At 49.5% G+C, this 27116-nt stretch overlaps 1 pseudogene; it reads right to left on the bottom strand.

Annotated features, from left to right (window-relative positions):
- Positions 1 to 24307: 24307 nt before the first annotated feature.
- The window catches only part of LOC131563683 (zinc finger protein 271-like), a 62430-nt pseudogene continuing 59621 nt past the window's right edge, over positions 24308 to 27116 (bottom strand).

The raw sequence follows: 27116 nt of genomic DNA, 5'->3' as shown, positions 1-27116 counted from the left end.
ACGGAAGGTGGATGCTTGTCGGCTCGGTCCCTAGGTGTTTCAAGGCGAGTCTCCTGCCTTTCATGATGAGGCTGGCGATGCATTCGATTCCTGGGGAAAATGCACGAGCGGGTCTTCCGAGGACCACCCATTGAATCGGTCGGGCCTTTTCAGCAAGTCCTTGGGCCAGTGCTCCCACTCCCCCCTTCGGTGTAAAGTGGACGTACAGGTCCAGTGGCATGGCTGGGTTCCACCTGGCAAGTGTGCCAGTGGACATCTGGCTTTCAGTGAAGTCGAGGGAGCTCGTTGCTTGCGGTGTCAGCTCCTTGTGTTCCCAGGGGTGCTTTCCTTTCAGGAGGTCATACCGAAGGTCCATGACCTCGGGAGGAATCAGGACAATGTTGCGAAGCCACTGCAGCGATCCCACCAGGCGTTGCACATCGTGGAGCGTCTCGACTTCTCGGTTGATCTTCATCTTGGGGGGTGTCACATAGGAGCTTGTGATTCCTACTCCCAGGAAGGTCACACAGGGTCCTCTCTTGATCTTTGCGCTCGTGATCTCGAAGCCGTTGGCCTGAAGGGTCTCTGTGATTCTGGTCACCAGGTCATCTACTTGGCTTGTCGATGGTGCTGCAACTAGGATGTCGTCCATGTAGTGGATGGTGGTTGCGGTGGGATAGGAGTGTCGGACTGGCATCAGTGCTTTGTCCACGGTGATCTGGCATATGGTTGGGCTGTCGACCAGGCCTTGTGGGAGCACTCTCCATTGGAAGCGAAGGTTGGGCCGCTCGCCGTTCCGAAACACCACGGAAAAGGCGAATCGTTCTCTGTCCTCAGGGTGCAGGGGTATTGAAAAGAAACAGTCCTTGATATCCAGTACTGCGCACGGCTGCCCTGTGGGGATGGCTGAGTTTGCGGGTAGCAATGTCTGGACTGGACCCATGGGTCAGACCATCTTGTTCACCTCTCTCAGGTCGTGGACGAGACGATAGCCTTGTCCGGACCTTTGGGGATCACGAATACAGGGGTGTTCCATAGGCTGGTGGAGGGTTCTACGTGACCCTTTTGCAGTTCGCGGTCGACCAGTTCCTGCAAGGCTGCCATTCGAGGCTCTGTTAGGGGCCACTGCTCCACCCATACAGGGTCTGATGATTTCCAAGTCAACTTGATTGGCAGCGGAGGGTGTACGGCAATGGCCCTCAGGATAAATTTGTAATCCGAAATCCGAGCATGGAAAGGACGTCCCGTTTTCCCGGGGCCGGGATGCTTGGAGTGAGGGTGCTGCCAGGGAAAGCTGTGCCGGCTGGGGACAGCTCGCTGTGTTGCTGCCCTTCCCCGGAAGCCTGGGCTAACGCGGTCGTGCTGCCATTCCCGCTTAAATACAATCCGCCCCGCCCCATGAAAATGCATGCGGTTTATTTGCGTAATATCAAAAGTGAGCAGATCGTTATTGCTAGAAAGGTCGTCCTCGAGAGTGGGTACTACAGCTGAGTTGATCCCTATTTCTGAAATCGCTTTGGCTTCTTTTGGGTTAACTGGGGTATATGCCCTTTGTTGGTTCTCCCGCGCTCCGGCAACCCCCCCCCTGGGAAAGCGTGCATGGAGGCTGCCGGTGCCCGGTCCCCACAGGCTGCTTTTATTTTTCCCCAATCAGTGAGTTTGTGTTGCGATTGTATCCCGATATTGTTTAAAGCTTTATTCGGTTTCGCTCAAAACCGCATTAATTCTGCTCTCTCGGTTTCCGAGTTCCAGCCGGGCTCAGTCGGCTCTTCCGAGCTGTCTGAGCAGCTGTTACTTGACTCTGAGGCGGAAGCTGACTGCCGGTACACTTCCGGCGCTCTGTGCCATTTTGTGCGGCTTCGACCTCGCTCCTCCCTTTGGGGGCGGTGCTGCTCCCTCCCCCTGGGGTCCCCCCGCCTCCTGCCGGGGGAGGTCCTTGCCCTATAAGGACCTAATTTGAATAGAGCGCTCTGATTGGTTTTGCACTCTACCGCGGAGGCCGCCCCCTCTCCCCGCTCGCCCGCGCATGCGTTGTTAAGCAGGCTGACTCCGTTTCCGCCCCCCGCCTCCTCCCTTCCGTCCTCGCCATGTGGTTTGGCGCCATTTTTAAACGCACATGGCAGGGGCGAGTTTTACCGATCCCGGTGGGGTCCGACAATCCGGCCTCGTTCCACGCCTCCTCCGCGAGTCCCTGCCAGAAGCATCGCGCGCGCTGCTCTGCTTCTTGCGCCGGACCGGCGGCCGGCAGGGAAGAGACGGATAGAGAAACCGTGGATTTTTCGGACGAATCTGTGGGGGGGCTAGGACCCGGCGGGCTCCGCGGGAAGGTCGGGGGGTCCCCTGGGGGTTCCGGGGGGTCTCCTGGGGGCTCTGGGGGGTCTGGGCTCGGGCTCGGGAAGGGGTGGAACGCGCCCGGCCCCCGCATATTCCCGCCTTCAATCCGATCACTCTCAGAGGCGGTCTGCATTGCGGCCCCCACCCCTGGCTTTGGTGTAGCTAATAAACGTATACGCGCGGCTTCCCGCATCTCCTGTTCTTCTAACGTCTCGCGTAGGGCCTCTTCTATTTTCCCCCACGCTTTGAGGTTTTTTACCACTGCCTGCGGACTTAGAGTCCTCTGCTGAGGCGGCAGTGCACTACTCCCGCGCTTCCGAATATAATATATTTACCGGACGTTCGATCGTCCCCAGCTCTAGGAGCCTTGCAATAGCAAGATTAGAATTCCTGAGCTCACCTTTAATTCCCCATCCCTCATGAGCCTGACTTACGACCTTCGCTGTGGATTCCATGGTCCACTCTGGTCCGGGAGCGTCCTTCCGGCTGTGGTCAGACCTGCTGCCACAGCCACTGTCTTCTGTCCAGGAGTATCCCCGTTCCCCGGGCGCAAGCCGCTGTCCCGGGTCCCGGCACCAAAATGTTGCCTTCTATATCAAGGCAGGCGACCTGGTTCTGAGGTACAGCTCGACAGCCCACTCTCCAGGGCCGTTCGGGCCAATGACACACGCAGACATCAATATGATGGACGGTCAAAAGGCGTTTATTACTTCTTTTCGTGGGGTCTTCTAGTCTAAGGGGTCTCTACGTCAAAAAGGGGTTTGTCTTTCTTATCTATGGTTAGTAGGGAATGGAAAAGTGCTGGGTAAGGAATGGAAGGTTGCTGACTTCAGTGGGGCAACATTCCTATTGTTAGTGGGGCCACATTCCTATTGTTAGTTTCTTATCTATGAGTAACTGAGGGTCTTATCTACGGGAAACAGAGGGTCCTGCCTTTGCGTAACATCGAGACAATCCTCCGCAGCGCCTCTCCCTGACTACCAAACACTTGTGTGAAACCTGGGAACTCAGGCTCGGGCAGATCCTGGGAAAAGGAGATTGAGGAGGAGTACCTGGAGCTGCTGGGTACGTCTGGGGTGTCTCTTATCTGAGGGACAGTGTATTGTGTGCAGGTGTCAGCAGAGCTGTACCAAATGCTCCTCCTGAGCTTGGTGTCACAGGGCCATTTAGGACTCCCCAGAGGCAGTGCTGTGCTCCGAGGCAGCGAGAGAGCTCTGGGTGTTCCTGTTGCCTCTGAGGGCACCTGGGAGTGGCTTGGGCTTGCCTGAGCTTCCCTCTCTGCTAAAGGCTGATGCAGGGATTGTTTTTGGATCTGCAGAAGGCTGTGACCTAGCAAATGATCTAGGCAAGTCCTGGGTGCTAGTGGCCAAACTGAACAGAATTTTTAGCTTCCTAAATTCTCCTTACACTCCTGACTTCCAACCAGTCATCAGAGCAAAAGAACTTCACAGAAATGGACTGACTTTGGAGTTTTGTCGTTTTGGTTGGGGATTGTTTTGTTGTTTTGTTTTTTTTTTTGGGGGGGGGGTGGGATTGCTTTTGTGTTGTTCATTTTTGGTGGGGGTTTTTTGTTGTGTTTTTCTCCATCCTGAAGGAGCCCTTCTACCCCATGTCTTACTGATGTCATTTTTATGACTGTTACTGTTACCACTACTGCATCTACAGTTTATTTTCATGAGAATGCTATATTTTTGTCAATAAGAGAATGCTATCTTTTTGTCAATAAGAACTACTTTGAAAGAACATCAGGTTACAGGACAAATAGAGAGCATGAGGTGTTTTCCATGTGCCCCCAAAGAAAAAACAGAGACTTTGATGACAACCTTTATTTAAGCTTCTAGTTTTCTGCTTATAAAGATGTGTCCAGGAGACACATCCAAGTGGCGCGATCAGATAAAACTGTACTGCAGGCATTTCTCAGGAGAGAGCCTCCAGCCCAGCCATGGTATATTCCTCAGATCCATGGCACTTTTCCATACCCGATTCCCACTCTTTCCCATGACTGTTAGAATCCTACCCATTGGCCCAAGCCCTGCTCAGATCAGTCTCTAGGAGAACACATCAAGCCCTTTGTGATTCTGCAGCACAACCCAATGAATCTGCTTCTTGCCCGTAACAGCTGCCAGTGCTGTGCTCTCTGATAAGAGACCTGGTGGGGCTGAGACCAGAGCCCAGTGGATTCTGTGTCTGCCATCACCTGTTGGGACAAAAAGGGCACTGATCTGTGCCTTGGTGTGGCTGATCTCAAAGCCCATCCTGGTGTGTCCTGAATGGGGGCAACAGCTTGTCCGGGGCTCTGGCTGGCTTTGGCTTCTTCCCATCAGTGCCTGTCAGTGCTCATGCTTGGGCTTTGCCAGCCTTGTTGTGGTCGCTGCCCTGTCCCTGAGGGCTGGAGGGACTGCAGAGGCTGGAGCCTTCCTTAGCTGGGAGAGGGGCATCTTTGAGCTCAGCCTGCTCATAAACAGGTCAGGGTCCTGATGCTGAAAGCCCTGTCAGGATCAGTTACAGCTGGAGCTGCTCTGGTTTACAAATGGGAAGGCATTCCTTTGGCAAACTGCTGAAAGGTGGGGAAGATGTCCTCCTCTCCTGGGATTGTATGTCCCTGTGCTTTGTTTCCTGTCAAGAGAACTCTTCAAAGGACTGTACAAAATCAGTCTCTGTGCTGGCCACCTGTGCTGCAGGGCTGTCTGCCTGCTTGTGGTTGTTGTTACCCAGCCGACCACAAAGGGCTCAGAGCTCCAGGCACTGGGGCTGCCTTTTGTATCTCCTGGAAGCTGGGATCTTTGCTTTAAAGTCAGCATCTTGCATTTTGTTTCCCTCAGGGAGAATGGTGAACCCCACTGAAAATCCCCTGATGAAATACACGCATCTGAAATATATTGGCAGCGGGTGAGTCCAACAGCAGTTACTCTTGCACAACCAGGGGCCAGGTGTTTTTCTGGTGGAATGTCTATCCAGCGTGAAGTCAGGCCAGCTGCAAAGATGTTCACACACTGGGGATAGATTGTCCTATCTCTCAATGCTGCTCAGAATTTGTGAGTGGGCTCAGAAGGCATTGTCAGAGATGCATTGCTACCAAGGTCTTGCCTGCATCAAGGAACAGGACCTGGAAGGTCTCCTTGTCTCTCAAGTGTGGGACAGCTCTGTGTTAATTTCTTTAGCATTTTTTGTATGTCTCAAAATCATACTGGCACACTAATGAAAAGAGAAGAAACTTGCTTGTCTGAAAGAGCAACCTATGCCCTATCAAAGCTGTGAGATAACAGTTCCCAGAAACAATTCTTTCCCCTGGTTTGAAGAGGGAAACACTCTGTGGTCAGGATAGGAACCACACTGTTTAGACAGTGAAACCCAAGAGGAAAGACTAACCTCCTTTTAGAAGTTGAACCCTAGTGCTTCAGGAACAGGCCCAGTGCCCATGCACTTGAGAGGAAAATGCATCACCTGCCTTCTGGCAGAGCCCTCCTGCATCCTGCAGATTTTGACACTTCCAGCAGAGATCTCCTGTGTGGGCTGGCTTTCACTGCAAGATCTAAACAGCTTCTCCTTTCTTTGCTTCTGTTTTGTTTCTAGGGGGTTTGGAGATGTTTACAGAGCACTCGACAGTGCCACAGGAGGAGAGGTAAATGTCAACATCCCCTGCAGGCTCTGCTGCACTCGAGGGCTTTCCCCTCTGGTGTGAGCTGTGGCTGGAGCTCACAGAACACATTTGGGACTTTGTCCTCCTCAGCTGCCGGAAGGAAGGCACGGAGGGCAGCGGTTCCTTTCAGAGAAGGACGCGCTCACTCGCTCTCCATTGCTAAAACAAAGGTGGTGCCTGCGAGCACCTCACTGCTCTTTGGGGCTACAGCTTCAGAGTCCTGGATTCTCATTTCTGGCTGCCAGCAAATCCATCTGAAAGTTACTGGTAGTTCCTTAGCCACCTGCAGTGCTGCACTTGGGAACTGCACATAGGGAGAGATCTGCAAGGCATCCCTGAAAGCCCTAAGCCCTGCCCATATCACAAGATGTATCCACAGAGTATTAAGGCATGGATTCCTTCTTCTGAGTCCCAAACCAAGCAGCAGAGAGTGCGGTCAGAGGTTTGTGGGTGATAACTGAGACACCGTTGTTACCAAGTGGTCAAGGCAAAATGTCAGTGGCCCCACGTGTCCTGTAACTGGCTCCCAAGGGAGCAGAGAAATGGGCTGTTGGAATGTCAGTTCCTGATTACTGCAGTGCCTAATCACAAGGCAGTTTGGCACAGCTCAGATGTGTCATTGCAAAATCACTCGCTCCACGTGCCTTTTGGTCTCGTGCCACCAACCTCTCAAGTTACTGATTTTCAATGTCATTTTAGGTGACAATAAAAAAAAATAAATCTTCAAGGACTGAGGAGGAAGGAGCTAACCTTTAATGAAATAAAGATCATGAAGAGGTATAGGAGTCCCAGTGTTGTGAATCATTTAGACAGGTGAGAGGTCATGGTCTTATCCCATGGATGTGTGTTTACATAAAGCAAACATGAGAGGTTAAAAACCCACTTTGGTCAGTGGCAGAAAGTAGAGCTGTTAATTTTTATTCATATTTCTCTACTCCTCTCCAATGGATGAGAAGAGAGTGCATCTTGTCTGCATGAGTCTTCCCTGGCACACCTAGTTTGATAATTATTCCAAAATTATTCAAAACCTGGATCAGCTGTATCTTCCTAACTCAATAGCCTCAAAGTTCACTGCCTCCACATTTATTTGGGACTGATTTTTTAAAGTTTCTTAAGTGCAGATGAACCATCATAAAGTGGATTTCCCTTTGCCATTGCTGTGCATGCCAGGAAGACTAGGTGCTTATTTCCAGAAACACCATGCCAGGTTTTTTATCTGGGCTGTTTCTAAACCGCACTTTTCATTTGCTGCCCATCTAAGACATCTCCTTTTTCACAGATGTGTCTTTCTCCTTGAGACTGCACAGATTGCAAACAATGCACAGCCAAGAGGGAATATCTAGTCCTTTGATTCTGTCCTTGTCACAAAGGCATCTGGAAATAAGAAACACGGAAGCAAAAAAACAACGTAGCCATGTACATTCATCTCCACGCCCTGGTTTTCTTCTTTCAGCTACCTTCGGGGCGAGGAACTCTTGCTGGTTATAGAGTACATGGATGGAGGTGTCCTGAGCGATATCATCAGCAAGACCTGCCTGTCAGAAGATGAGACAGCAGCCATCAGTCGGGAGGTCAGCAATCCCATCTGTGTTTCCAAGGGCTTGGGCAGCATTGTCTGAGAAACAGGGGCTCAGAACAGGAGAGGTTTCCTGTGCCAAGCTTGTTTCTGTGTTGCTGCTATTCTATGGGCAAGTAAAAGCATCTCAAGTGAAAGGCCTGCCAGTGCCCCTGCACTCCCTGTACTCAGTGCCAGTACTCTTATCTCCTGCTGTTGTATTCTCGCTCTGTCTCTTGCATTTGTGTTTGCTGTTCTCCACCTTGCCTATCTAAATGTTTGCCTGGAGTCTGTCTTCACTGCATTCCTGTCCTGTAAAAGCAAAGGTGCTGTGGCAGGATTTGAAACAAACAGCAAAGAAAAAAGAGAGAGACTCGTTTCTCTCAGTGCTCAGCTAAAAAGGATAGGAGTGCAGCCAGAATGCTCTTTGCTTCTGAGCACATGCACTGCAGCACGAGTCATCCTGGCTGGTCGGCAGGGGACAGCCTACAACAGCAGGTGCTGTTGCTCTTTCAAAAGCTGACGTGCCTTTCCTCAGAAAGGTCCTGCTCTGCAAGTGTTGGAGCAGCAAGCTCTTCCTCTCAGTGGCCACTACTGTTCTGCCATTACTCCCCATTCCCCTGGAGAGGGAATCTTTTGGAGCTGTTTCCTTTCTTGTGTGATGAAATCACATCACTCATTTTTGCCCTCCTCTTTCTGTTTTCTCTCTCAGTGCCTGCAAGGACTGGATTTTCTTCATTCAAACGATGTGATCCATCGAGACGTGAAGAGCGACAACATCCTTCTCAGAACCAACGGCTCTGTCAAACTGGGTCAGTATATTCTTGGTCAGGTGCAGCATTCCATTGATGTGGGTGTGGGGCTGCTTGGCGTGACTGCCAGCTCCCCAAAAATGGTTCTGGTGGCAGTGCAGGCACCCCTGCTGCGAGCTGACGGCACGGTTGCAACGTGCACAGAGGTAGAAGGAGCCACAAGCAGTCAAGCGTGGCCTTGCTCTGTGTGTGTCCCTTCCAGAGGGAGGGAGTTACAAGTCTAAAGTTTCCAAAGAACAAAAGCCACTGCTAGAGGCAGTGTAAAATTGGGGGGATTTTTAAAAGTCACCAATGCCAGGAGATTCAACAACACATTTTCAAACTTCTACTGGGGAATTCTTTTGCTTGCTTTCCTAATTGCACAGAATTCAAATAAAAGCAGTATTTTGCTTTCTCCTCAGCTGATTTTGGCCTCTCTACTCAGCTCACCCATGAGCAGAGCAAACGCTGCTCGCTAACCGGGACTCCTTGGTGGATGGCGCCTGAAGTGGTGACAGGTCAACCATATGGCCCCAAAGTGGACATATGGTCTTTTGGAATTGTGGGAATTGAAATGATAGAACAAGAACCTCTTACTTGAGTGAAAGTTCTGGCGCAGTAAGGAGCAAATATCACTGATCCCACCATCTTTCTCACCTGTCCCCTGTCCTGTGTGCCACTGGACAAAATCCCATTGCCATCTCTGGGAGTACTTCCACCAACGTCCCCTGCTACAAATGTCCCTGCAACACATCAGCATCTGCTGTAGCTTTGGTTGTATCAGTGGGGGAACTCAAGCCTTACCACATGCAAACAAACTCCAAACAAACTCTATTCTCAGGCAACACTTTCCTTTGGGTTAGTGGTTCCAGTTCTTTTGTCTGTGTAGATGGCCTTAATAACAGGAAAAAAGCATCTTAAAACTGTTGTTATCTTTCCAGAAATGAAGGAAGGAAACCCAAACCCAACAAAGTTGCTAAAACTGTGGTCTTTAGAGAGGAACCTAGCTCCGTGTGCAGTTTCTTCTCACTGGGAAACATGGGCCTGAAACCTGGGCATAAAGGTTTAAAGGCCACAGAGTCTCTTCTGCTTCTTGTGCAGTGCTGCTGAAACACTCAGTGACCGTGTTTCTCTCCTAGCCCAAGGCACATTCTGCCCATCACCAAGCCAGAGCCTGGTGATTTGGAGAGCCTGCCAAAACCTCCCAGTGATTCCTGGCACTTTCTGGGATGGGCCTACCATTAATGCATTGACTTGAGTAGCCAAATGACTAGAGGGTGACCATAGGGATGGAACGTCTCCTTCTTCTGACCTAGACAATTTTTCTTTTGCTGCAAAAATGGGAAGCTGAAATTTTCACACTGCTGAGAGACAGAGTTGCAGGTGGCTCCTGTGTGCCCAAGCAGGCATTTTCATCCCAATACATTTGTGCAGGCATCTTAATGTGTCTGTGTTGAAGAGGAGATTGTAAATGTTTGTTTCCCTACCTGGGTATTAACTGATGGATTTCCTTTCTTTTCTTCCAATAACCATTGTTTTCAAGAACAGCACAAAAAGCTTGATGAGTTTTGTTCTAGGGCATGTGCGCTTAAAGGACCAACAAGCACTGCAGAGATGCCTTTCATGTACTAACCCTTGAAATTAGTTAGTATAGCAAAGTCCCTCTTCCAAAAAGCCTCTCAAGCTGGTATGAATCCTCAGAGAAGCAAATGTCCTTTTGCTGATGTAGTTCCCACTAACTAGGTCAGTCAATGAAATCAGCTGCCAAGGCAAGATCTGCAGGATGGTGGAAAAGCTGTGGCTGCATCGGGGTTTGAGTTTTTGGTTGGTAAGGGAAAGTCATCTCTGGGTCTGTGCCAGGGCAGAAACTGCCACTGAAGAACAGAGGTAAAAACAAAGGGATCTGGGAGAGCCTTAGAGATGTGAAAGCAGGAGGTGGAGCCTGGTGTCTCCTTTTTCTCCAGGCTACACACCTGATAGCCACAGTAGGGACCCCAAAGCTGCGGCAGCCCAAGCTCCTCTCGGCTTTGCTGCGTGACTTCCTGAGCTGCTGCCTGCAGACAGACGAGGAGCAGCGCTGGTCTGCCAAGGAGCTCCTGCAGGTAAAATGTGAAGGGGCTGCAGGTGAAACAGGCTCTGAGGGATGGGCTCCTCCTCCACTCAAGTTCAAGGCATCAGATGAGCCCCCTTCCTCCTCACCTCCACTCTTGGTGCTCTTCAAATGCAAACACTGAGGAATCCTAGACTGGGCTGGGCTGGCAGGGCCCTGTAAAAGTCCTGTGGTGCAAGTGTCCTGCAATGAGCAGGGACATCCTTAAAGAGATCAGGTTGCTCAGAGCCCTTTGCCACCAGAGCTGGAATGGTTGCAGGGATAGGGCTCCCACAAGTTCTTGGGGCAAGCTGTCCCAGGGTTGCACCATGCTCCGAGTAAGCAAGTTCTTCCTTAGACCTACTCTGATTAGATGCCCTTTGTGTTTAAAAATATTTGTCCATATCCTATTGTAACTGGCCCTGTTAAAAAAGATGTCCCGCACTTTCTTCAAAGCCACTCTGAAGTCTTGGAAAGTGGCAATAAAGTCTCCCTGGGACCTGTTCTTCACAAAACTGAATAACTCCAGCTCTCTCTGCATTTCCTGACAGGAGAGGTGCTCTGTCCTCTGACCGTTTCTGTTGCCCTCTTTTGTGATTTGGTGGGGTGTTCAGTTTTATCTAATGGCAAAAGAATTGAAGTAGAGCAACGCGGGGTACAGAGACATGAAATGGTGGTGGAGGAACCCAAGGAAGCCAGTCCCAGCTGAGCAGTCAGAGATTTGGCTGTGGGAAGGAGGGGCTGTGGGGGGATCACTGTGAGCCTCTGAGGGGCCCTGGTTTGTGACCCCCAGCCCACCCTCAGAGGTTTCTGCCATGCAAACAGGGACAGCTGGGAGGGACTTGTCCCAGCCCCATCTGCTGCCTGGCACACTCAAGCAGACGGGAACTGCGCCAGGGTTGCTGCCAGGTTGTGTGGCAGAGAGGGAACTGCAGGGCCCAGTGCCACTGGGCTGGCCCTGCTGGGAAGGAAGGTGCCATCCAGCACACGAGGGACAGAGCATGGAAAGGTAGACACTGCTTTCTGTCCCTGTGGGAATCAGCACAGTGCCTGTCTTTCAAAGACAGAGGCCTATGTGAGTCATTGGAGTTTCCTGAACGGAAGAAAACCCAGGGACAGAAAGCACCATTTCTAGAGCACTGGCAGGGCAAAAATCCCAGCATGATGAAGACATCACAATAAACAGATGAGTGGGATTCTGGGCCAGGTTTGCCTGTGATGGCAAGGTCTTGCACATTGGGGATGACTGGGGAGCAGATGGTCCCATTGCTCCTCTTTCTGGGTCTTTCCAGGAACTTGATGTATCCTGATTGAGTCCCTGAAGCAATGAGCTTGGAAAGTAATGGTTCACAGTTCTTTGTTGTATTTTTTTTTTTTCCGGTGGACAGCATCCATTTGTAACTTCAGCCAAGCCACTATTCATCCTGGAACAACTCATCAACTCAGTGAAGAAGACGAATAAACCTAACCCTTAACCCTAACCCTAAACCCTAACCCTAACCTTAAATGCTAAGCCAAACCCAAACCCTAACCCTATCCCTATCTCTAACCCTTACCCTATCCCTAAGCCTAAGCCTAAATCTAAGCCTAAATCTAAGCCTAAGTCTAACCCTCACCCTCACCCTAACCCTAACCCTAGGAGACGAGAACATAGCAATCATGTCAAGATGTTATCTCTGTTACCAATTTAGAGAACGATTGTAGAGTAGGGTTGCTGAGGAGATTTGTAGCATAGAATTATAGATTAGAGTTGTAATTAATAAAGTTTCTGAAACATCAACTCATTTGGAAAATTCTCCTCCTTCTGACCCATTCAGAAAATTCAACATTTCCTTCTGAATTACTAATTGTTTTTTATTGGTGCTAAGTCACACATATGGCTTTTTTTGTATGGTTTCATAAGTGAGGAGGGCTCTTCTTCATTCATCCTCTCCAGACCACACTGCTTTTGGAATATGACCCACTGGCTGGTTATGGCACAGCTGTGGTATTTCTAGTTGAGGCAGAAAGAGCAATGGCATTTGAAGGCAAAACCAAAGGAAGAATGAGGCAGCCCAAACATCTTGTGCAGATGCAGGCTGCTATGAAAAAAAATTCGGTTAATATTTTTTTGGGAGAAAAAGTTACAAAGAGGCAGCCAGATCACTGGCCCTGCCCAAGTTCTGTGTGTTTTGTTATTGTAATCACGGGACATTGTTGCTAATTGCTCCTTTTGTATTAGCAGAGCCTTTCCCCAGGCTAAGTTTTACCTTTCTCAGAATAGGGAAGACACCTGAGAAGGTGGGGGGGAGTTATGCAAAGTGACTCCCAAGACCAGAATGCTTTGTGGGACCCCCGACTCCAAACTCACGGAGAAACCCCAAAAACAACGAGCCACCTAAGAGTTGAGAGACTGGAGTGATGTCTGGATGTGAGGAGCGGAGTGCTGGGCCTGCAAGAGATGCTGGAAACCTTCATCGTTCCTCACCCTGTCTTGGAGATCCCCGGGGCCAGGTCTGGGAGGGGAGCAAGACTCAGACCGAACTAACATCTGAAGGGGACATCACGCCCTGAAGGCTCCCACGAGGACTGGATTCCCCCAGCTCTGCCCCTGGTGGACAGAGCTGTGCATATCCTCCTCCTCTGAGTCGCCCTGGGAGACAACGGGACGCTGCAGACCCGTCGAGCCGCCCAATCCTGAGCTGATCACTTTTAATAAAGGCATTAAAAAGGAGAAGAAGTCTCCTGGCCCTTTTTATTTCACAGGCCTTCAGCTGTGACTGGAGAGCATTGGGGTTCCTGCCACTTGGATTTGTATCCCTAAATGCAATAATCTCTTTGGCTGGAGGAGAGCCTTGCTCAAGTGAGAAAGCAGAAAGATCAGAGAGGGTGCTCGGGAAGGTCTCCTGTGGCGCAGAGCTGTCAGTGCCTGTGAGGTGAGAGCGGGCCCGGCCTTGCCCAGGCTGGAGCCCCAGCAGAGCCCTGGCAGAGGCCGCAGCAGCCTGAGTCCCGGCAGAGGCAGGCTGGAAGGAGGCCCTTGGAGCTGCAAGAGGCAGCAGCCGGGCCCTGGGTGCCTCTTGCTGGGAGCGAGTGAATCCTCTGCTCTCAGAGCCCAGGTGGCAGCTGGCTGCTGCCGAGGGGAAGCGCAGCCGTGCTGGGCACAGCCCAGCCTGGAGGCATTGGCCGTCTGGAGTGTGCCCAGGAGCAGGGAAAGGCCAAGGGCAGCCACGGGCCGCTGGGCTGCCTGAGGATTCCTCCTCTTCTGCCAGCTGCCCTGCAACTCCTGGCAAAGGCCAGCAGTGTGTGCAGCAGTCTGGGCACTGGGGCAGGGAGATGGGCTGCTCGGCAGACTGGAGCACAGGGCAGCTCCTTCAGGCCCAGCACTCGTGCCAGGGGAAGCAAGGCCAGTGTGAGGCAGGGACAGCTTGGCAGGGCCCATCTGCAGGAGCCAGCGCCTCACGCAGCTCTGGGAGGAAGCGCCTGCAACCCTGCAGTTCTGCACTGATCCAGAGCAAAGGTGTGAGATGCAGAGTGTTTGGCAGAAATATTCAGGCCCAGCAGGCCAGCCTGCTTTGTGCTCTCTGTCGCACAGCAAGTGCTGTGCAATGCAGCTGTGAGCTGCTGGGAGAGAGGCAGTCGGGGATGTGCCTGAGGTGAGTCAAGGGGTTAGCTGGAAATGGAATTAGGATAACTGAAAAGTGCAGATGAGTTGAGGGGCCAGCTGGGAATAGAATTGGGATAGTAGAAGATTGCATATTTTAGTTAAGATTTTAAAATTAGATAAGAAGCTAAGTTAGTAATACAGCCAGCAGAAATCATGTACCCTAGTTAAAGAGTACCAAATATATTAGGAACATAAAGCTAGGAGTCACAGGGATAGAGGAAGCAATTGTGAAGAAGCTGAGACCATAGAAATACCTTGCCTTAAGAATAATTGAACAGTTAGGAGAGGCTTGGACCATGAGCAGCAGGTCCAAAGGTCTTGCCAGCTGGCCATGGGAGAAGAGTTCACCATGAGGAAGACGGCTTTCTTCTTCCCATAAAACCACTCCCTCATTTCAAAATCCCACTGACCCAGTTAAGGAAATACAATTGTTCAGCTGTAATAGATATTCAGCTGATAAAAATGTGAAGCAGGCAGATAATAATTATGTATTATGGGCCCTTTGAAACCTAATGTGAAACCTTTTCTGTAGAAACAGAGAGCAGGAGTCTGCAACTCCTTGCGCGTGTCTTTGGAAACCAGTTCACATGTGTCCAGTGCTGCAATAAATACCCTTCTTTTCTACAATAATTAGTTGAAGAGTCATCTGTCCATGCTTCAAGGGTTATGCTGGAGTAGTGAACTGATTTGGAAGGGAGCAGAAGAGTTTCAGTAGGCAATTTTTGGAAGAGATGGAAGGCTCTTTTGACTGAAGGGAAAGCTATTTGGAATGGAGTAATGATCCCAAAGTCCATACAATTGTATCTTTGTGTCTGAATTTAAATCAGAATTATTATAGACAGCTTCATGCAATTTGTGTACAGATTTATCAGTCTTCATTCTTTCTTTGGCAAATTTGTGTAAAAGATGTAGTGTGCAACTTATCTGGAAGTGCAAGGATAGCATTATATGCTAGTTGTTGGCTCATCTGTAAGACTTGATAAATGCTCCTAGTCTGGGCAGTGGCAGTAGCCCAGGGCCCTTTGCCAAGTAACTGCTGTGCTGTTAAACCATACAGAGGATCACCCTGCACTCTAGGTCTTGCTGCTTCTTGAGCACAGTTTTCCTCCCAGCTTTTATGCAACATCTCCTGCTGATGGGGTGGCATTCTAAGTCTTTTTAGGGTATGCACATCAGCTGGAATGAATGTTTTAGATGGAAAAATATACTGCAGAAGTGACTGTGCAAGTTGGGATTTTCAAGCAAATTGTGAAATTGCAGCTCTAATTTTTTCTAAAATCTTCCAATTGAAAGGTTCTCAAACTCTACTTGCAGCATTAGTTACTACAGGAAAAGCTTCTACATCATTGGAGAGACAAGTCCCTTCTACAATAGCTTCTGGAATAACGTTTTTCTACTGTAGTTTCTGAGCTGCTTCTATTTCAAGGTCACATTCCAACTCTAATTCCACATTCTTTACAGCGTGAGAGGGAAGATTTTGTTTAACCAGCTTGAATGGTGGCTCAGAGACAGAATGGAGGAGTTTTTGCAAGAGAGTGGCCCTATTCAGCCAATGCACAATCCAGCCTGCTTGTAATAATGGACAATGAACACCTTCACAAAGAATGAATTATGGACATGTTCAGAAATGGGCTCGGTATATCCTTGAAAAAGATACAAGAAGAAGAGTCATCAGGACTCAGCAAGTTTGTCAGCAAGCTTGGGAAAGTGAGCCATGGGTAGGCCAGACAACCCCAGCAAGATGCGTTAAAAATGAGACGATCCAATCAGCATTCTATTTTAGATGTGTGAACAGCTAGGATTAACCAATCATTTATTAGCTAGAGACACGAGGACAGTAGAGATTTATTATAATAGAGTATTTTTAGGAATAATAAATGTAGCTTCACTGGATCATATTGGTTATGTTGTGATGTCCCTGAACCTCTGCACCACGCACTTAAGTGTGGGTTGCTGTTCCCCAGAAAATGTACACATTTGGGGAAGTGCCCTTGGAAGAAAGAGGCTTGATTCCCAAGGAAACTGCTTCCCCAGGAGCCCCAGTGAGACAGGTACAAGTGTCTCCATTTGACGCCCTGTGTTTCCTTCAGTCCTTGAGGCCCCTTGCACTTTGCAGAGGGGCATGCAAAGGGAGAAGGCTGTGAAGAAATACAAATTATGTTCTCTTGATGCAGAGTGTGATTTTATACACTCTCTCCTATGGTGCAGATGCTCTTCATTTCTACTGCGTTGATTATTCTTATCAATTTTAATTTGCTCTTGCATTCTTCCCATAGAAAAGCTTTCCTTGTGTATTTGATTTATGTCTGCAAATGTTGATAAGTAACTTCAGGTACCTGAATTTAGTCCATTTCTCCTCTCGTTTTAATTTGAGAAAATGTCAGAATTACAGATGTATGCACTAAAATATCCAAGATTTCTGTGCAACAGAAAGATGAGTAAACAGTAGTACAGCCCAATCTACATTACCTTTAGCAGTTACCAAAGCCAGTAGGTATGCCTTCTTTCAGCAATATTACAAATAGATTGTTATATACAAATTATAATATAATAATATTGGCTTTACAGAAATATTAAAATGGGTTCTATATGTGTGATGTTAAAGTTGTGACCTTTATAACTTTTTTATAAAGATATAGTTTTTATTTCTGTTGTTAATTAAGCTTAGAGAGCTCCCAAGGCCTTGAACATACTTGAGACTGATTTTGCAATAAACTATCTTTTAAAAGTCTGTTTGGAAAGCAGAAGGTAGGAACATCAGTCATCTGTTGTGTTTGACTTCATTGTTATTTGAGATTGTAGTAAATACTGAGCCTGAGCTGGGATGAAGATTGTAATTGCTCATCTTTCCAAAGATAGATATGGATACTATTAACATGCCCTGTCTATTGTTCCTAACTGACTAATTTACTGCAGTAGTTTTATAGTGCATTTTTATTGTTGTAATGTCTAAATGTAGTGGGAGAATATATATTTGACTTGGAGTAGTTTGGCTTTTGTTTTTCGAATAATAAAACCACTCTCTTCAGCCTGGTGAAGAAGAAATCTGCTTCTGTCCTTGTGTACAGCTATGGGTTTGTTTACATAGCTTCTCCTTCTCTTTTCTGTCTAGGATTTCTCACCTGCAGTTTTCAGTAGAAAAGCAACAAACCTTTGAAAGGCTAAACCTCAACATAACTGTGACCCTCAATCAATACTTCCTTCTTCCAATTTCTAAAGATCTCTTTGTCCTGGGCACTCAGTATGGCCTTTTTCCTCGAAGTTCTTTGGCCGTCTTGAATGCTTACAATGTAAAAGGTAATCCCTGATCTATCTTCAACTCCCTGCTCAGATGCAAACTGCTGGAAGGGAGCTAGAACTAGTACTGGAGACCTGGCAGCTTGTCCAGGAACCAAAATTTTTGAAATAATGGTAATGTGGAGAAGCATGCAAGTCCAGGTTGGTGAACTCATATATGCAAGTACTTGCAGTTTCCTGACAGGACTTTACAGTTCAAGGGTATGGTCTCTTCTTATTTCTGTCCCTTAATGCTCAATCCTTGCCACATTTCTTCAACTTCTTTTGCATTGTCATCTTTTGTGTTTTCTTCCTCTCTTCTTCTCTCTGTGACTTTCTATGCAGGATGGATACCCGGCCATACACTGTCAGCTTGCTCAGTGACCGAGCAGTGATATGATGGTGTAGAAATTGTAGGCACACAGTAGGCAAATGTGTCATGCTTCTGTGTGCCCTCTGCAGGCAGACCTGCTTCCCAAACCTTCAGTCAGACTTGGAAAAAAGGCTTGTCACCACTACTTTGTTGTGGTTTATGCATTGATGAAGAAACACTTCCATCTCAGCCCGCTTAAGCCACTGCAGAGTAGGAATTGTTGCTTTGGCAGCAGATGTGCTGTCAGGGTCCTTACAGCTCCACAAGATGTGCCTCTTCTAGAACAGATTTTTGCATTTTTGTACAATAAAAACTGTGCTTTAAATTGCACCAGTGTAAGTCATGCCCTCATGTAGATGTTTTTTCAGACATAGATATTTATATATTTGCCCAGTGAATCGCCTCCTGGGCAGCAGGAACAAATGAGAAAGGAAACTGGGCTGATAAAACATGCTTCTGCTTCAACAAAAACCCCTCAGTCTTCCCTTTCCAGAGAAGGCTATAAACTTTTTCTTGATTGACCTAAAGGGGATAAACAAGTCCCTCCATGTCCTGATTTTTACTAGTCTCAAATTATTTAGAAAAGTTTTAATTTATTATTTTTTGGTGGGGGGGGTGGTGGCGTTTGGGTCTGTACTTCAGACCTGTTCTCCCAGCAGTCAGGGACCTGCACAGCTGCTGTGGGTGGGGCAGGTGCTCAGGTAATTACCAACAGGTGCTTGGTAATTGCTAACAGCAGTTGAGGTGAGAAGTTGGCTTGTGCCTGGCTGAGGGCTTGAGGACTGTGGTGAGAGAAGGGATAGGGAGTGGAGTGGAAAATATTAGTTACACAAGCAAATCTGAGGTGTAGGTGGGATTTACCTGGATTAGGTACTGCATTTCATGGACTTGATCACAATTTATGAAGAACTGAACATTTAACTATGAGATAGGACTATTTAGTTGTTATTCTAAATGCTGCATTTACTAATATGCAATGTAGTTTCTTTCTATTTTGCTCAGAAGCTGTCTCAAAAACATTGAAGTCCAACTAAAGTCTTCATAAACCCAAGTTAATAGCTTACTTTTTGTTAAAAACAGAAGCTGAAAGGGCCAATGGCTCTTGCATTCAGTAATTCACACATTTTAAAAGAAGTGGTTCTCTTCTCTTCCTGTGGCTAGCTTGTCTCTTCAGGCTAGAAAACATTTCTGGGAGCATTTCCTTGCTGCTCCTATATCTCTATGCCCTTGGAATCTGATGCTAATACTTTATTTTTCTAAAATTAGAAAATTTTATATTTCTGTAGGCCCTTTCATTTTGTAATTTGCACTTGTCACTCGGGGGGGAAAAGAGTCTGATAACTTTTTTTTCTTGTAGGCCTCTCAAATTGCAGCCCATTGCATTTAGCTGCAAAATCCTAGGTCATGCTAACAGGATGCCTGAAATGGACACTGGTAGAGGGTAACAGAAATTGCCTGATACAGATGCTATCAACAATTTTAATTCCTGACAGTCCAGTATTTCCCTTACCTAAGGGATACCTGTTCATATTTCCTTCTCTTTTTCTTGCACCTCTCAGTTCTGTGATGACTGAGAAACAAAAATACAAAGTAAGGGTGTGCAGAGTAGATAGACTTCATGAGAATTAGGGGGCAATTTGACTATACACTGATCTGTATGATTGCCTTCTTATGTGAGATTGTGATGATGTTGTAATATATGTTGGGAAATAATTCATGCTATAAAAGCATGCATTTCATTAAGATTGCAAAATCCAAACAAGTCTCTGACCACAAGCAGCCTGAGAGGCAGGCGTCAAAATTCCGAAATTCCTGAAGGTGGCCAGATAACAATCGGCACTTTAGCCCAAGAATAGACACACCCAGTGCGACGATCACCATTATCCCGAGACATCGTCATGTCATCAGAAGACACCTAAGAGTGATCATTGCCCTGTTGATAACATCGATCAAGATAGCCAAAGTCGCCAGAAAGATCATGTGAATATGTGACTTCCCTGAATCCGATCAGTGCTGGCTATCAACAAGGAAATGGTGATTGTCCAGCTCTGCACAGTGAAAGAACCAAGTATGAATATGCAGAGTTACAAAAGAAATTGGGACTTCTTCCCTCAGGCGTAATAAACTGTATAAAGCATCCCTGCAAGAAGTGGCTCTCGTGAATGGTGGAGGGTCCAATGCAATAGAGGTGGGATCCAGGTTCACCCAGCACCGAACCCGGGCTCAACACTGTCTCTTTGGCTGTGGTGGTTTTGAAGACCATATTTTAGTAGCGGAAAAAGATAAAGAAATCTTTTCACATTTTTTATAATTTGGCTTTCGATTGATCACTCATAACAGTTCCATAAAGATAATTCCACATTTGGTGTCTTGGTGAGTAAATCAAGAGCACAATCAGTTCATGAAAAGCACCAATACAAGCTGGACTTCCCAGAGCAGCCAACTGAAAGAATCTGAAAAGAAGAAATGCAGGAAATGACTTGGTAAACCTTGCCAGGAAGATAAGTAACTTTTTTTCAGTAATCTATAATCCATTCCCTTGGCCTTTGGCTTTCTTAACATGACCATTTGCATCCCAGATTCTCCATGAAGTGTGAAGCCTGAGCTTGTGGAAGTGCCTGAAAGATGCCCTTTTTCTCTGCAGGGACATTGAGGCTAGAACAGGAGCCCGAGCACTGTCTGGGGAAGCCTCCTCCGAGCTGGAATTTGTGCCGTGCTAGGAGAGCAGGAGGAGGGGGAGAAGGCTGGCGCTGTGTGGCAGGAGCAGCAGGTTTGGGCCGCAGGACATTCCGTCTGCACTGCTGCCCCGCAATGGGCAGCTGTGCCCAGGGCTCTGGGCCTGGCCCCGTGTGCACTGAGCTCCCTGGGCTGGGCTCAGGTTCCCGCTGGGACGGGGCAAAGCCTGGGCTCAAACTGGGGGCAGCAGCAGTGCAAAACACCTCTGGGCATCTGCGTTTCCTGCTGCTGGGAAGGAGCAATGAAGTGAGTCAAGAAGTTCTGGTTTCTGTTTCTCCTGGTGGATTTTTTAATTCAATTTGACACTATGGAGACAATTTCTGTGACGGCCTCTGACAGCTTATTCTATTTCAACAGTGCCAGCAACAGGGCTGTATTTGAGCACTGCAAATGTGGCCTGTGTGGCTTTAATTTCCCTTACTTTAGTGCTCAGGGGCTGGTGGGCATTCCAGTATCTGCTGATCTTTATGTCCAAGAAAAAAATACTGACTTCGCTGTCATGAAAGCACCATGGGTAGCACCAACTGAAAGAGGCACTTGTAGTTTTATGGATAAAATTAAGTTGGCAAGCAGAAGAGGGCCAAGAGCAGCCATGATCTCGAATTCCCAAGGCAAAGGCACCAGCAGCCTCCTGCTGTCAGCTCAGGGTGAGCAAAACAGTGCTGAAAACAGCACTGGGACCCGATCCTTTCTTCCTCTGAGGGCTGGCTCGGGGCAGCAAAGGCGGGCCCTGAGCAGTCAGGGCTGTGTGTGGGTGCTGGTTGCTCTGCTCCAGAACTGAGCTGGAAAAAGCCCTTGGGATCCGAGGCAGGAGCAGGCGGGAAGGGGCCGGCACTGCTGCTGCTCCTGGCCGGGAGCCCCGGCGGGGCCGGGCCGGCGCCCCCTGCGCTGCGGCTGCTGCTGCTGCCAGAGCCGGGCGGGACTCGGGGACAGGGAACGGACGGGGGGGACAGCAAAGGCCGGGTGGCTGCAGGGATGGTGGCGCTCGGGCAAGCACCAGCACAGAGCTTCAGCCTGCAGTTAACCCCGAGGGAAATGCTGGGGAAAGGCTCCATTTCAGACTTTCTGCACTCGTGGCTGTGAAGGGACTGAAATGAAAGGAGAACAAGCAGGGCACGACCCCGCCTGCTTTGGGAGGAGCCCCGGGCCTGAGGCTGTGAGGGGCTTGAGGGGCCATGAGGGGCTGTGAGGGACCATCCGTCATGAGGGGCCATGAAGGGCCTTGAGAGGCCATGAGGGGCCATGGGGAACTCAGAGAGGCCTTAAGGCCCTGTGAGGGGCTGTGGGAGCCAGGCCCTTCATGGAACCAAGGGTCCATCATGTCCTAGCACGGCCTTGTGGAACCAAAGGGACCATGGTGCCACTATGGAGCCTCATGGTATCACAGGTCCATTGTTACACAGCAGCCACAGCCTGGCTGCAGAACCAAGGAGATCATTGTGACACTGCACAACTGTGCAAACCTGTGAGCCTACCAGGGAAAAGCCAGCAGAAATGGCCTGGAGAGACACACTGTAGGCTCTGGGCATTCCTCACAGCTCAGGGTGAGGAAAGAGGCTTCCCCATGGTGCTCTGCAGCACTATGTTAATTTTTCCCAGTTCTGTACTGTCCCTTGGCCTTCTCTACCCGTTTAACTCCTATAAGTTCATGTTCTGGTGAGTTCTCCCTTCTCTGTTTTCCCACTGGTGTGTAACCCTGCCCATCCACCCTGGCATTTACTATTGGTCCCTTCCATGTGTACCGCCCCTGAACCCTCAGAGCATTGGATCCCCGGTGCTCTACTCTGAACCCTCTTTTCCTGCATTTGTACCCTGGACTCTCCTTTGTCTTTGTTTTTGGCCCCTGGACACTTTCAGCATTTCTCTGTGTGTGTGTGTGTCTGTGAGTGTGTCTGTGTGTGTGTCTGTGTGTCTGTGTGTCTGTGTGTTTGTCTGTGTGTCTATGTGCTGGTGCTCTCGTGGTTCCTACCCATTGGCACAAGAAACTTGGGGACGGTTGTGTGCAGACCACCTCGCACTGCAAGAATAACTCCTTTTTTCATTTACTTTGTGGTGGGAATGAACCATTCTGTCTAATCACGATCAGAATAAATCAGAGCTGTATTTATATAAATTTATCTGGTATTCAATCTTTAATGCTGGGGGGAAAATTGCATTAAAGTTCAATTCCACCTGTCTAATCTTTAACACCTTTGACAAAGTCTGGGGCTGGGATTGGATCCAACCGCTTCCAGTCACCTCTCTTTGAAGGAATTTTAGAAGTCTCGAGGCCCTGCAGGGGTTTGAGGATCCATGGTGGCTGTTAGGTGTCATTTCTCAACCTCATGTCTCAGCAGAAGTTTCTCCAATAAAGGAATAAAGGTTTTGCCTGAAGCTCCCTTTGTGCCCATGACAGGAACCCCTGTGAGTGTCTGGGACATCCCAGCTCTTTGGCTACCTGGGGACTCCTGGGATGTCACCGTGGAGCCCCTGTGAGTGCTTGTGACAGATTGGTGCCTTTGCAGCACAAGGTGCCCTGGGATGTCACCACGGAATGGCTGTGACTACCTCTGACCACACGGCTCTTTACCATCCCAGTAATCCCCTGGGAGGTCTCCATGGAGCCCCTGTCTGTGCCTGTGACATTCAAGCTCTGGAACAGCCTGGAGACTCTTGGAAAGTCCCCATGGAACACCTCGGAAGGCCTGTGACAAAACTGATCCTTAGCAGGCAATGATCACCAGCCCCCTGTTCCTATGGTCAGTTTCCATGGTAACCATCACCAGCCCCCTGTTGCTATGGTCAGTCCCTCGGCAGCTCCATGGAGACCCCATGCCAGGGGTGGTTGCCATGGACACCAGCTCAGGCCTGCAGCCACAGCCCGTTGCCATGGCAACCATTGGCAGCCCCATCCCCAGGCTCATGGGATCCCAGAACCACAGAATTGGCTGAGCTGGGAGAAACCCATCAGGATCCTCCAGTCCAACTGCTGGCCCTGCCCAGGACACCCCAACAATGCCAGCCTGGGCCTGGCAGTGCTGTACAAACGCTGCTGCAGCTCAGAGAGCCCTGGAGCTGGGACCCTTCCCTGGGGAGCCTGGGCAGGGCCCCAGCAGCCTCTGGGCAAAAACCTTTTCCTGACATCCAACCTGAGCCTGCCCTGACTCAGCTGCAGCCGTTCCCTCCACTCCTGTCCCTGAGCACCAGAGGGAAGAGGTTCCCACAGCCCCAGCCAGGGACCCGCTCCCAAGGCTGTTGCCATGGCCACCATGGCTGGGACCAGCTGGGATGCTTGGTTTCCATGGGCCAGGGTTCAGGAATGGGATTCCCCAATTTCCTGCTCCTGCTAAAACCGTGCTGCCCTCGCTGCCCTCCCGCCTTCCATGGAAAGCACAAAAGGCAAAGATTCCAGGCTGGGATAAAAACCATTTATTGGGAACAGCAATGAGATAAGGAACAAACAGGAACAAAAACAATATTGATAACAGAAGGGATAAATAAAACTGTTTACAGGGAAAATTAAACACAACTCACTGGGTCTTCCTGGCCACAATTTCCCATGCCTGGAAATTTCACCCTTCTCCTCAGGGAGAGAGAGAGTCCCTTTCCTGCCCCTGGCAATGACCTGAGGTGGGAGTAAATGTAATGACAGGGCCATGGCCAGACCCTCATGTTCTTCCATCCCACATCATGTCATTGGCAGGGGCAGGAAAAGGGACAGGTGTCTTCCTGGCATGGATCACAGGGAACATGGATCACCAGGGCTCTTTCCAATATGGGTCCTCCAATGAGGGATGAAGCTGGAGCTGGGCATGAAGCTCTTCTGCTGTTGGGCCACTGACAGAACGTCCCTTACCGGTGCTTCCATTGGTGGCTGGTCAAGGCAGAGCTCTGGGTGAAACTCATCCCACACTAGGGACACTCGAAGGACCTCTTCCCTGTGTGGATGCGCTGGTGCCTGATGAGGGTGAACTTATGCTTGAATCCCTTCCCACAGTCAGGGCAGCGGAAGGGCCTCCCCTCTGTGTGAATCCGCTCATGCAGACGGAGATTTGAGCTGGTCTGAAACCTCTTCCCACACGTGGGGCACTCATAGGGCCTCTCCCCAGTGTGGATGCGCTGGTGGATGATGAGGTGGGACTGGCGCTTGAAGCCCTTCCCACACTCAGGGCAGCAGAAAGGCCTCTCCCCAGTGTGAATGAGCTGGTGTCTGAGGAGATCGGAGCTGGTCCGAAAGCTCTTCTGGCACTCGGGACACTCGTAGGGCCTCTCCCCGGTGTGGATGCGTTGGTGGGTCACAAGGGTAGACCTGTAACTGAAGCCCTTCCCACACTCCCCACACTTGTAGGGCCATTCCCTTGTGTCGATCATCTGGTGGCTGATCAGGGTGCTGCTGTGCCTGAAGCTCTTCTCACACTCTGAGCACTTGTGGGCATTCTCCCGATCATGAAGCTGCTCACGAACCACCAGCTCTGTGCTCTGGCTGAAGCTCTGTCCACCTTCCTGGCTCAGGGTGGGTCTTCTCTCCTCAGAGCACCCTGGGCTGGGTTTGCAGCCCCTACTCCTGTGGGATCTCTGAGGCATTTCCTCCCAGCTGTAATTCTGCACCATGGCACTGCTCAAAATGGCCTCTTCCACAAGGTTCTGCTCGGGAGATTTGTCCTCCCTGGTCTCCATCCTCAGCTCCTTCTCTGGGGGAGGAAGGACAAGGAGAGGATGGGATTTGCCTCCATGCCAGAGAGAAAGGGAAGGAGATCCCCTCAGTGCATCCCTGGAAGGACGGCGTTGGCAGCAGGGTTGTCCTGCAGCCAGGGGCCGTGCTGGGCTGGGAGATGGAGCAGGAGAGAGGGGGAAAGGGGCACTGACTTCCTCCTCACCTGCCTGGGTGTCCTGGGGCATCTTCCTCTTCCTTGCAGTCTCTCCCTCCATCTGGCTAAGTTTTAGGAATGGGAAATTCTGTTTTGGGAGGAAAACAAGAAATGAGCACACTAAATTTTGTACCAGATTGAAGGTGAACCAGGGGGAGAGTCTAAGTCAGAATTCCAATTCAAAAACAAAATTAGGATCAAGGCAATGATACAGAAACACTGCCTTAAACTGACAGAGTCAGAATATAACCTGACACCATGTTGGTCAGGGTGGTGGCTGCAGTCCCATTAAATGGTGGCTGCAGTCCTGTTGGAGTGATGAACATGATTCTGTCCAAGAAGTGATGCTGTAGAAGAGTCTGGTCTTCCTCTGAAGGTCCACTGGTGGTTATGGAGCTCTTGTCCTCTGGGAATCCAGTAGGCAAGGTGCTGCTGGTGTTGCCAGCCTCAGCTTATATCCAGGTAGGAATTCTTGGATCCTCCCTCTGGGCGGAGCATCCCACAATGGGATGATGGAATTTTATTAGTCCTGCAGTGACACTCAATGGCCCATTCACAGAAGATATCTCCCCTGGAGGGCGTTATCAGAGGTGATTCATGGAAGAGATAAAGAACTCTGCCCCACCTGCTTATAGCAGTTGATGAAGATGGGGATTGAAAACATGCATTTGGTTACATCTTGCATTGCAACCTGAAACAGTGGGGTAATCCCTGCTCAGGGGGTGAACACCACCCCCCTTACCCAAACTGGCTCAGGTGTAAAACCCCCACCCTGGGAAGGCCACACACACAGGGGACAATGTCACACTTGCCCTGCCCCAGGTGACGTCTCTGTCCCTGTCACTCTCTTTCAAAGGCTGGAGGCTTTGCCAAATGTTAGAGTAATTTTTCTCTTTGTCCCTGTCACCTTTGTGACAGCTACACAGAGCTTCCCCTTCCTTTTCATAATCCGTATTGGGCCTAATTTCAACATTTCTTTCATCAGAATGTGCCAGCAGCTGAGCTGGAGCTGTGCAGGACCAATGGAATTTGGATTTGCCACAAAATAGCTTCTATTGTAAGTTTATAAAATTTTGGGATTTGTTTGCATTTCCATCACAAGTGACTTGTGGGAAAAGCAAATTCAAGGCATTTTATCTAGGATTAATTTTGATTTCTGACAAGAAACAACATTACTTTGTCCTGTGCCCAGGGTTGATCGAGGAGCCTCTGTGCCTCTCCCTCTGGGGTGTGCTTCGGGAGGTTTTACCCTGTCCCAGACCATTCCCTAGGGGGTTTGTCCCAGTCCCTGTCACCCCAGGCCATACCCCAGGGGTCTCCATCATTCTCACCCCAGGGGGGTCTCCCTCCCTCTCACCCCTGTGCCAGGGGATGCTCAGGGGTCTCTGTCCCCTCACCCTGGGGGACGCTCGGGGGGTCTCTATCCCTCTGGCCTCAGGCAATGCCTGTGCAGGGCTGGGGACCAGGGGCTCTGTGTCCCTCTCACCGCTGAGGGTGCTCGGGGCTGGGGGGGCTCTCTGACCTTCTCACACCTGGGGAGGCCGGGGGGGTCTCTGTCCCTCTCAGCCCTGCTGTGACCCCACCCAAACATCATCGGGGTCAGAGGGACAGAGACACCCCCAAAGCCCCAGAAGGGCTGAACTTGTGGCGGGAAAAAGCTCAGCTGCCCTTTTCTTCTGGTGCCTCCTCCTCTCCTCAGCTGAGGATGTCAAACTCCCCAGGAGCAGGAAAATCCCCATTCCCTGTTTCCTTGTAGCTGCAGCCTGGAACATCCACTCAGAGTGAAGAATTTTCTGATAGCTCTGCTGAATGACAATGGCAAGAGGTTTGTGAGAATGGGAAGAAATTGTGTT

Source organism: Ammospiza caudacuta, chromosome 13 (assembly GCF_027887145.1).
Source record: "Ammospiza caudacuta isolate bAmmCau1 chromosome 13, bAmmCau1.pri, whole genome shotgun sequence".
Taxonomy (NCBI): domain Eukaryota; kingdom Metazoa; phylum Chordata; class Aves; order Passeriformes; family Passerellidae; genus Ammospiza; species Ammospiza caudacuta.
Note: the sequence above shows the minus strand (reverse complement) of the source record. Positions and strands in the feature narration are given on the sequence as shown.